This window comes from Carcharodon carcharias, chromosome 17 (genome assembly GCF_017639515.1).
Source record: "Carcharodon carcharias isolate sCarCar2 chromosome 17, sCarCar2.pri, whole genome shotgun sequence".
NCBI lineage: Eukaryota > Metazoa > Chordata > Chondrichthyes > Lamniformes > Lamnidae > Carcharodon > Carcharodon carcharias.
The window spans coordinates 37,485,580-37,495,155 of NC_054483.1; positions in this window are offsets into that span (position 1 = coordinate 37,485,580).

Consider the following 9,576-nt stretch of genomic DNA (forward strand, 5'->3'; position numbering starts at 1 on the left):
GTAAAATGGGAAATAAGGAAATGGTGGAAGCATTGAACAGATATTTTGTGTCTGCCTTCACTGTAGAAGACATATATAAATCAAGAGATAAAAGGGAGCGAGACACTTAAAGTAATTACAATCACCAGGGAAAGGACATTGAGTAAACTATTAGAACTAAAAGCTGACAAGTCACCAGGACCTGATGGACTTCATCCTAGGATCTTAAAAGAAGTGGCTGCTGAGGTAGTAGATGCATTGGTTTTAATTTTCTAAAATTCCCTTGATTCTGATTAGGTCTCATCAGATTGGAAAATAGCAATATTCAAGAAAGGCGGGAGACAGAAAGCAGGAAACTACTGCCCACTTTGCTTAACATGTATCATAGAATCAGTGCAGCACAGAAGGCAGCCATTTGGCCCATCATGTCTGTGCTGGCTCTCTTTAAGGAACAATTCACACACTGGCTCTCCCCCACCCGCTCCCCACAGCTCTGCATATTCCTCCTTTCCAGATATTTAGAAAATTTAGAAAAATTTATGGCACAGAAGGAGTCATAAGGAAAATGTTAGAATCTGTTATTGAGGAGGTTATAGCAGGGTACTTAAAATCTTAATGCAATTAGGTAGAGTCAACATGGTTTTATGAAAGGGAAATCATGTTGGACTATAGCTCTGAAGAAGGGTCATACAGACTTGAAACATCAACTCTGTTTCTCTCTCTACAGATGCTGTCAGACCTGTTGAGTTTTTCCAGCATTTTCTGTTTTTGTTTCATGTTTGACTAATTTACTTGCTACTTCTTCAAAGAATTCTAATAATGTGGATGAAGACCTGTAGACGTGGTGTACCTGGATTTCCAAAAGCTGTTTGACAAGATGCCACACAAGATAAGAGCTTGTTGTGGTGGGGTGGTGGGGAGGGTAACAAATTATCATGGATAGAGGAATGGTTGACTAACAGGAAGCAGAGAATAAAGGTAAATGGGTCGTTTTCCAAGCTGCTACCAGTAGAGTTCCTCAAGGATCGGTGCTGGTGCCTCAACTATTTACAACCTATATCAATGACTTGGATAAAGGGACCAAATGTTTAGTCGCTAAATTTGCCGATGACGCAAAGATAGGTAGGAAAGTAAGTTGTGAGGAGGACATAGGGAGTCTGCAAAGGGACTTGACAGGGTGGATGCTGAAAGCATGTTTCCCCTTGTGGGAGAGACTGGAACTTGTGCAGCTTCCATTGCAGCACACCCAGTGTCTGAGTGCTGTAGTAGAAGCTCAGACTATTCTAATGCAGTGCTAGTTTGCTGCTTTGTGAGCTTAGGATGTTGGCATCATGGCTGTGGATTAATGTTCAAGGGGCTTGCAGAGTGTCACCGCAATATAATTATATTTCTCCAGATTACTAGGATTGTTGAAGCACTGCCCAGAGAAATGGCAGTGGTTTCACGAAGCATGAATCTGCTGCCCTCTCTCAGGAAGACAGCATTGGTCCTCCATCTTACCGCTTGAGCAGTGCCCTTGCTGATATCTGCCAGCCAGCCAGCCCAGTCTGCTACACCTCATGCCAATATGGTACAGTCTGAAGGACTCTTTAGTCTTGAGGCCACCTGTGGTCTGCCTGACTGAAAGTCAGAAGCCTTCCACCATCCATGCTGCAACCACTGGGGTAACACTGCATAGGAGCAGCAGGATAGGCAACAGCACAGAGAATGCAGAAGATTGATTCGCTGAAGTTTGCTTACTAATATAACATAATTTCTGCTTATTTTTGCTTTGTAGCCAAGTAAACGCTGTGATGGTCAGTGACAGAGAGAAAGGAAGGCTGGTGAAGGGTGAGTTAGGGTTGCAGTTCTCTCGAAATGGGAGGTCCATGTTGCCTTCTCCTTTCCTCTTCCTCCTCATAAGATCATAAGAAATACGAGCAGGAGAGTTATGAAATATCCTTAAATGTCTGTCACTGCTTCTCTATTGTCTTATTGTTTAATCTATTTTCCCATTCCACTTTAGCCATTTCTTTCTTTGTACTCTTTTAATTGCCTTTACTTAAGTTAAAGACACGAATTTCAGATCCAAATGATTGTATTCTACAAAATTGAATATCTTTAAGGCTGAGACGGACAGATTTTTGGTGTCTCGGGACATCAAGGAATGTGGTGAGCAGGCAGGAAAATGGAGTTGAGGCAGGTCAGCCATGATCATATCGAAATGCAGAGCAGGTTCAACTTCTTGTATGGTCCATCTTGTTCCTATATCTTATGTTCTTAGCTAATTACCAATCAATTGCTTTTTATTTGATGATGTCACTTTAGTGAGGTTAACTGAAATGTTTTTATTTAACTCTTATTGTCCATCGCCTCCAGCTCTGTTTACATCCTCGATCTGGCTCTTAGTTCCTGCTCTGTTTAAATCTCTTTCTTGTATGGCAGATTTGACATGCAGCCCCCAGAAAGTGATGTTTGCGCAGTCATTGGCCCCCTGCACTATGGAGAGACTGCATTCCTAGTGAACCTCTATGCTTGCTTCTGCTTTTTCCTGGCAAGAGAGAATGGAACGTAGCTATTTCTCTCTGAATTATGTCTCAGTGATCTCACTTACCTGACAGTGAATTACAAACTGAGATATTGGAAATATTTCCAATTCCAGCCTGGAAGGAGCCAGATGCATAAAAGTTTATCACCATTTTACCCTTTATAGCCTCTGGCAATATGATATATGGTGCAGCGGGTGGCAAATTGCAGTAAAGATGTTCTTAATGAAGCGCAGGTGTCTCATACGTTGCTCCTCAGTGAGGGTCACGTAGGAGAATTGCTCCTTGAACACACTTGTTTGATAAGGCCTCCTGCTGAGAACCTTTCTTCCCTTTCCCCTTTCAGCAGCTTGTCTTGCCCTCTGTGATCTCTGTGCATTCTCCTGATCATACTGTATTCCAAGGGGTACACTTGCTTCTGTGTTCATCTGGAAGCAACTGTTTGTGCAAAAACCTTCAAGTAGACTTTTGCAATTTTAAACAACTAAAGAGGAGCAAACACTTGCAGATCGAAGTAACAGCCAGAAGAATTCAACCAGCAATTAACTTGTAAATAATTAAATTATGCTGCTAGAAGATCCTCCTTGCTGCTGAATCCATGTTCATCTTTGTGAGATTGAGAGAGGGTATTAGCCAAACAATTGAGTTCCTAAATGGTACAACATCAGTGTCACACTCTGATTGGCATCATGATCTGGCTGCTCCGATTTCTTCCAGCAGGCATTCGCTTCACAAGTGCTAATACCCTCAACATTACGATGCCCATCTGCACTAATGTCTTCACTACGGCAGAAGCCATTTTGGAGTTCCGTGTGCACTTGTAGCACTCAAGAAAAAGGTTTAAACAATTAATTTCTTGCCCCGTATGTTAAGATAAATCAGGGGAGAGGAGAACATTGCAACATAAACCTGTCAAAGTACCAGAGATCATGTCATCGCATTACCCCTGGGACAATTTTGCTCTAAGCAGAAATAGTAGCATGGAGCAAGTGGGGGTGGAGGTGCAGGTCCAACCATTAGAAGAATGCTACTCAGCCAGAAGACATGGCTGCTGAAAATCAGTTACAAACAAGATGGGCAAAATTTTGCTCCATGATCTTTGCCGAAAAGAGATGGTGACCTTCAGAATGTTGATGGTGGGGAATTCAGCTATGATAATCCCATGGATTGTCAAGGGGAGATGCTTAAATTCTTTTGTGGGAGATGGTCATTGCCTGGCACTTGTGTGATGCAAATATTTGCCACTTAGCAGCCGGAACATTGTTCAGGTCTTGCTTCAAGGGGAAGACACTGGTGTAGTGGTATTGTCACTGGACTAGTACTTCAGAGACCCGAGTTCAAATTTCAACTAAAAAATCTGGACTTAAAAGTCTAATAATGACCATGAAACCACTGTCGATTGTTGTAAAACCCCATTGAGTTCACTAATGCCCTTTAGGGAAGAAAATCTGCTGTCCTTACTTGGTCTGGCCACATGTGACTCCAAACCTGCAGCAATGTGGTTGACTCTTAATGAATGCTGGTCCAGCCAGTGACACTCACGTTCCATAAATGAATAAAAAAAAGACTGCTTCAGCATCTGAGGACTTGTGAATGTTACCAAGCACTGTGCAATCACCAGCAAATGTCCCGATTTCTAACCTTTTTGGAGCAGATGAAGATGTTTGGGCCTAGGACACTGCCCTAAGGAATTCCTGCAGTGATATCCTGGGACAGAAATGATGGGTCTCCAGCAACACAACCATCTTCCTTTGTGCTGATTTCGAATCTTGCTGGTTTTCAGGTCGGGTCAAGGGTGGTTCAGACCACTCAGACTGGGGGAAAGATATGGCTTTGCAAAGCTGGCGTGCCAATGCAGCACCAGCACAACAAGCCTAGGCTATTTTACTTGACTAATAATAATTAAAATTCATGCATGGCAACTTTAAAAAAATATCTGGCTTTTGGACATTGCTGGTTTTCAAATAGCTGCATTTGAAACAATTTACCTGTACCACAGCTGAGATATTGTTGACATCCATAGCCTTTGCTGTATGCAGAGCACTCAGCCATTTCTTGATATCATGTGGAGTGAATCAAATTGGATGAAGACTGGCATCTGTGATGCTGGGAACCTCAGGAGGAGGCTGAGATGGATCATCCACTCGGCACTTCTGATTGAAATTGGTTGGAAACACTTCCTCCACAGACATTGCACTGATGTGCTGCCCCCGCCATCCCACCCCCCCATCATTGAGAATGGAAATATTTATGGAATCTTCTCCTCCAGTTAATGGATGTGGCAGGACTGCAGAGCTTATATCTGATCTTCTGGTTGTGGGATCGCTTAGTCTGATTATTGCTTGCTGCTTTCACTGTTTGGCAAGCAAGTTGTCCTGTGTTGTAGCTTCACCAGGTTGACACCTCATTTCTTGGTATGCCTGGTGCTGTTTCTGGAATGTTCTCCCGCGTTCCTCATTAATGGTCCCCTAGCTTGATGGTAATAGTAGAGTGAGGGATATGCCTGGCCATGAGGTTACAGATTGTGGTAGAATGCAGTTCTTCTGCAGAGTTAGTAATCCAGAGGATTTGAATTTAAATTCCACCATGGCAGCTTTGAGAAAAACCTGCATGTAAGAAACTGATCTCCATTGACGTAAACATGAAGCTGTTGAATTATAGAATTCCATCTGGTCCCCTGTGAAACATGCCACTCTAAACATGTCTGCCCTGCACATGACTTCAGTCCCACACCAGTGTGGTTAATGGCCCCGTGAAATGACTCTGCCAGCCACTCAAGAATAAAACTTTCAGCATACGGACTGCAGCAGTTCAAGAAGGCAAACAGTCACTGCTCACTAAAGGGCAACTAAGATGGGCAATAAAAGATGCCACATCCTGAGAACAAATTTGAAAAAATGAGTTGCTGAGCTGCAGGCGCTGTGATTCAGATTGCCAGTTATGGGTGGCAGTAAATCAACTAGTTCCTGCATGGGGACAGAGCTGAGGGAGGGAGGTGATTGAACAGCTCTGATTTGAAAATACAGGGGAATCTCCCATCAGATTCAAGTTGGTGCTTTAGCCAGTCTTCTCAGGCTATGCCCAAAGCAGCAGTGGCTGAATTGTCAGTGTAAACAGGGTGGAAAGTGACCCAACACCATTTTCAGACAAAGGCATTTCAGTTGACCCGATTATCCCCAAGCCCTTGTGTGAAACCATGAGCATGCAGTATTTGTGTGTCTGTCATTGTCCGAGTGAGGGACTGCAAGGATATGCGTAACACCTGTGCCATGTCAGGAGCCAGCGATTGCTGGACAGACCACCATCTAATTCGCTCTGTCATCAACATCAACATAGCCCCAAAACAGCGACAGCACTGGAAATAATGCCGCAAGAAAATCAACACTGAGGCACTAAAGGACCCTGATAAGAGGGTCCTATTCAGTCAGCACCACACTGCCAACCTGGCGACTCCCAGTCACCCAGAGACGCAGAGTGTCCACAGCGTCTGGTCTGCCCTCAAGGCCTCCATCATCAGCACTTGTGAAGAGACGCTTGGTCACTTGACCAGGAAACACCAAGACTGGTTCAGTGAAAATGACCAGGAAATCCGGGAGCTGATAAACTGCAAGTACAAGGCATTTCTGAACCTAGCCAACTCGAGAGCAAGCAAGCGGCTCTACAGGCTGAGATCCAACAAAAAACCCGCGACCTAAAGAACAGATGGTGGGTGGAGAAAGTGCAGGAGATCCAACAGTGAGCTGACATCCATGACATGCGAGGTTTCTTTAGCGCAGTCAAAATCACCCATGGCCCAAGCACCCAAGGCCCCATTCCACTGTTGGCCAAGAACGGAGAGGTGCTCATCAAGGACAGGGAGGTAGTCAGTGTCCGCTGGAAGGAGCACTTTGAAGATCCTCTTAACAGAGACTCTGTCTTCAGCACGAGTGTCCTTGACTCCATCCCGCAGCATGCTGCCCGCCACCATTTCAGCACAACCCCAACCCAGCACGAGGTAGAAAAGGCCATTCGACAGCTAAGAGCAACAATGCATCAGGAGTAGGTGGAATCCCCACCAAAACACTAAAGCACGGTGGAGAAGCAATATTGGTGCAAATACATGGCCTCATCTCCCTTATCTGGAAGGAGGAGGGTATGTCAGAAGATCTCGGATGCCGTAATCGTGACCATCTTCAAGAAAGGTGGCAAGTCTGACTGTGGTAACTATCGGCCACAGGGGAGCTGTGCTGTCGGCCACAGGAGAGCAAGAATTCTCCTCAATGGCCTTCTCCCTGTGGCTGAAGAGCTCCTCCCAGAGTCTCGATGTGGATTCCATCCACCAAGGGGCACAATGGACATGATCTTCACCATGCAGCAACTGCAAGAGAAATGCAGAGAAAAACACCAACCCTTGTACATGACCTTCTTTGACTTCGCAAAAGTCTTCGACACTGTCAGCCACGAAGGATAGTAGACCATTGTCATCTGTTTCGGCTGTCCACAAAAGTTTGTCATCATCCTCCGCCTGCGCCATGATGACATGGAAGCTGTGAACATGACCAATGGATCCACCACAGACCCAATCCATGTTCTGGCCAGGATCAAGCAAGGTTGTGTCATCGCACCGACACTCTTGTCGATCTTCCTTGTCCCAATGTTCCATCTCACCCTCAGCAAGCTCCCCACTGGAGTGGAGCTAAACTACAGGACACCTCCTGCAGGCCAGATCCAAGGTTGTCCCATCCTCTGTCGTTGTACTACAGTATGTAAACAATCCTTGTGTCTGTGCACTCTCAAAGGCCGAGCTCCAAGCCATCGTCAACACCTTGACTGAGGTGTACGAGAGCATGGGCCTTATACTAAACATCCTTAAGACAAAGGTCCTCTACCAACCTTCCCCCTCCACACTGCACTGCCACCTCCCCCCCCCCCCCCCTCCCCAAACCGAAGTTAGCAAAATCCACAATGAGGCCTTGGACAATGTGGACCACTTTCCATACCTTAGAAGACTGTTGTCAAGGTTGGCAGACATCAGCGACGAGGTTCAACATCACATTCAGTGTGCTAGCACAGCCTGAGGAAGACAGTGTTTGAAGACCAGGACCTAAAACCTGCCATCAAGCTCATGGTCTACAGCGCAGTAGTGATACCCTGCCCCCTTCCTCTCCCCTCAGAGACGTGGACTATGTACAGCAGGCACCTCAAAACTCTGGAGAAGTACCACCAGCGCTGCCTCCACAAGATCTTGCAAATCCATTGACAGGATAGGCACACCAACGTCAGTGTTCTCGCTCAGGCCAACATCCCCAGCATTGAAGCATTGACCACACTCGATCAGCTCCGCTGGGCGGGCCACATCGTCTGCAAGCCTGACACGAGACTCCTGAAACAAATGCTCTACTCAGAGCTCCAACACGGCAAGCGACCCCCAGGAGGGCAGAGGAAATGCTTCAAGGACACCCTCAAAGCCTCCTTGAAAAAGTACAACATCCCCACCAACATCCGGGAATCCCTGGTCCAAGACTGCTCGAATTGGAGGGAAAGCATCCAGGAAGGAGCTGAATACCTTGAGTCACATCACCAAGGGTTAGCTGAAGCTAAGCATCAACAGTGAAAGGAGTGCGTGGCAACCCGGGCACCCCACCCACCCATTCCCCCTACCACCGTCTGCCCCAACTGTGACAGGGAATGTAGGTCACGCATTGGACTCTTCAGTCACCTGAGAACTTGTTTTCAGTGTGGAAGCAAATCATCCTCGACCCCGAGGGACTGCCTGAGAAGAAGACATTGTCAAAAGATGTGATGGCTCTAACTTGCAAGATTTGTGTGTAACATTTGAAGCGTGTTTGTCTGTTAACAAAATGGGTTCTGCAGCAATTATGGATATTTGTGTGTCTCAAGTAGCTCAGAGTTTACCAGACTGCTTTGCATATTGCCTCAATGAAGCTGAATAGAGAATGAACTCTTATTGTTCTTCATTGTATGATCCTTTAGTAAAAATGGGCCATGTGTATAATGTTGCCTTGGCAACTTCCCTGAATTCATAAACTTTCTTTCTTATCTAACCCCATGAGCTACAGATGTGGTAAACTGTATTGTCTTGTTTGTTCACCTCTGTCCATGGATTCCTGACAGTACTCCTGTGTTCAATGACAGGGCAATCCTCCTTTGCAGTACCCCTGCAAGAAGACAGAGCTCATTCTCCTTCTCATCTTTACTGTTGACTGCAAGAATTTAAGTTTTTGAATGTGCATTGTTCATGTAACCCTGGGCAATGTCCTGAGGCACAGTGGATTTGCTGAGGTCAGCTTGGCATTACTTGCACATTTGTGCACACAATGCGTTCTGCTATTGATGACATTGTGACATAATTGGGCCAGGCAGTAACATAGTTAAACATCCCAAGATGCTGCACAGGGAGTATTGTTATGATCCCCGCAGAGATTGATGACTTTTAAAAAGCAATTTGAACTTCCAGTACATAGCTGAAAAGGTGACATGACAAGATTTCACATTTAATACTTCTACTGTAGCAAACAAACTAAAAGCAGTATTTCAGTAGGCAACTTAATACTTTAAACTACAGAACTTTTAACACCCAGTCCATTTTTAAATCCTATTCCATGACTATACACTGGCCCTTAAGTAGACATTCAATTCTCCCGGAACCAGTCCAAAGTGATTACTGACTCTTGAGGGTTTATTTCTATTCTTTTCCTTTCCCAGTCTGGTAACTTTTAACCCCAGAATTTCCTTCAAAGTTGAGGATTTTCCCAGAGATTCTCTCTCTAGCTCAAGCTCAGTGAGATCATCCAGCCTTATTTTAAATCCTCAAGAATTTGGTCTTTTCAATCTGAGCAGGTAGCTTGAGTTGGGAAATTTCCTGGCTTTCCAGACCCGCCTCAGTGGAAAGATGCCAAAGTGGTACAATCTTTGTTCCACTTTGATCTCATCTATTGGCTGTGGGATTGCTTTGGCTCTGCCTATTGCATGCTGCTTCCGCTGTTTGACATTCATATAATCCTGTGTTGTAGCTTCACCAAGGTTGACGCCTCATTTTAGGTATGCCAGGTGCTGCCCCTGACATCCTCTC